The sequence below is a fragment of the Vicia villosa genome, linkage group LG1 (genome assembly GCF_029867415.1).
Source record: "Vicia villosa cultivar HV-30 ecotype Madison, WI linkage group LG1, Vvil1.0, whole genome shotgun sequence".
In the NCBI taxonomy this organism is placed as follows: Eukaryota; Viridiplantae; Streptophyta; class Magnoliopsida; order Fabales; family Fabaceae; genus Vicia; species Vicia villosa.
The window spans coordinates 9,438,697-9,441,174 of NC_081180.1; positions in this window are offsets into that span (position 1 = coordinate 9,438,697).

Consider the following 2,478-nt stretch of genomic DNA (forward strand, 5'->3'; position numbering starts at 1 on the left):
TTCACGTAGCTCTCGGTTCTCTTGCTCGAGTCCTTCCATCTTCTTTTTATAACTAGCTCGGGTGTTATACCGGTGAGACAGCTTGATTCTGTAGGAAGAACACTGAATAAGACCTCTTGGAATACTCTCGAAAGCAAGAGCAAAAATGCATCATGATGCATGAAATGCAATTCAAATGGTTTATATTTTTATTAATTTCCAAGGAACTTTAAGATATTAATTGTAAACATCACAAAGATACAATATTCAAAATATAACTGAAAATACTCTCTTTTTATTAATCACGAAAAGGATTACAAAAGTTCGAAGTACAAAGCTTCAAAGAATCCTAAACACTAAAAGAGAGATAACAGAGAAAGCTAAAAACTATGGGTCCAAAGGCGCCACTCCTGATGAAGAACCAACTCCCCTCTGCAACTTCCTACGAAGCTTCTCTAACTCATCTTCATAAAAAGCCTTCATGTGAGTCTTCTCGACCATTATCTTGTCAACAACTGCCTTCCATGAAACCGAATCTTCTTGACCAACAGGAACTATCGGAACACTAGTAGCAAGTAAATCCCTTTGTTGTCTCTTTCTCTTCTCACCATGTTGTTGAAGTAGCACTTTCTGACGACGAATCTGATCATCCTTTTCCATCAACCAACCATCTTGAAGATAAAGCATATCATCTTTCTCTTTCAACTGTTTCTTCAACTCTTCCTTCTCAATCTCTGAAGCATGAAACTTTTTCTCCCAAGTATCCCTTTCCAACTTCATCCTAGCCATGAGCTCTCGGTACTCCTCCCTATTCTCGATGGGAATAGTGGAAGAAGATGGTGGAGCAACAGGTAAAGAGGGCTCCTCGAGTAAATAAGGCATCTGAAGAGCATGAGCTCTAGCTTGAACCCAATCAGTGTATTCCTTGAGAGCAATGCTTTGTTTCTTTCCCAAATCTCTCTTCCTATCAATATGGTGCCAAGCACGCACAAACCGATTCCTCATATTCGTATCTCCATTATGATAAAAAATTCCTGACACACGAATACTAGCAGGTCGCTCTTTCATGGGGTAGCCAAATTGACGCCTTGCAAGAATAGGGTTGTAGGTGATTCCTCCTTGTATACCAAGAAGAGGTACATTAGGAAACTCCCCACAACTATCAATAATTTCACCAGTGTCATAAGCAGGATTGTACCAATTAATGTTACCATTAGTGAGAGGCATAATCTTTTGAGACCATCGAAGACCATCAGGATTGTTTAAGAAACTCCTAGTTTGAGGTAAGTGCGAAATAAACCACTTATAGAGCAAAGGAGTGCAACAAACGATACATCCATCTTTCTTATCAGTTCTATGGTGAATAGAATGGTAAGTATCCCCAAGCAAAGTAGGCACAGGATTCCCGATCATGAATATCCGAATAGCATTAACATCGACAAAGTTGTCAATGTTGGGAAAGAGTATCAAACCATAGATAAGCAAAGCCAAAAAAGTCTCAAAAGCGATCATACTTCCTTTACTAGCCAACATAGAAGCCTTCCCAATCAAAAACTTAGAAGTCAACCCCCAAATTCCTCCCTTCTTGGTTATGTTTGCTTTTACATCTGATATTTTCAAGCGAAGAAGTTCCGCTATCTCATCCACCTCAAGATCCTTCTCTAGACCACTAAATGGTATATCATTCGTAACCGGCAAACCAATCCAATACGAATACTCCTCCAAAGTGGGCATAAGCTGATAATCAGGAAATGTGAAACAATGATACATCGGGTCATAAAACTGCACAAGAGTCTCAAGAATCCCTTTCTCCACTTTGGTATTCAACATAGATATCAATTTTCCGTATCGGTTTCTGAAATTGTCAAGATTAGGAACCAAAGACACTAACTCTTTCAACTCTTTCAACTCTTTCTCACCAAGATTCCTGAAGGTGTACTTCTTAATACTCCTCTTTTGATCCATGGTACCTGTGATGTTTACAAAGAAAAAGTCTTAAGTTCCTTGAAAACCATTTGTAAAGGATGTCTTTCATGAATGCATGAATGTATGGTTTATGCATCAATCACAAACAATAGCACACAAGATCACACAGTATCACACAATTGAGGTTCAAAGGTCCGACGTCACAAGCATGGAGTCATAAGTTAAGAACCACCCACAAAGGTATGTACTAGGGAATTTGTACCTGCCGAACGGGTTCTACAAAGGTTCCCAGAGTTTTCAATCTTCTATCGGATACTACCGGCACGCACAATTGCTCACGGGCGCCAATAATATGCCTAAAAAGATCTCGTCTGAGCGTATCATCGCATGACAACAAGCTCAAATTGGTACTTGACCTTGTTCCTGCGCTACATCCTAAAAAGGCTTAGATGGGTTAAAAAGGTTCTAGGCCATTCAGCTTCTACGGACACTCACTATTGAAAGTAATAGCGTTCCTACGATAGCTCGTAACAACATCTACTACCTTCCATGAGGCCTCCACTGATTGGGGTT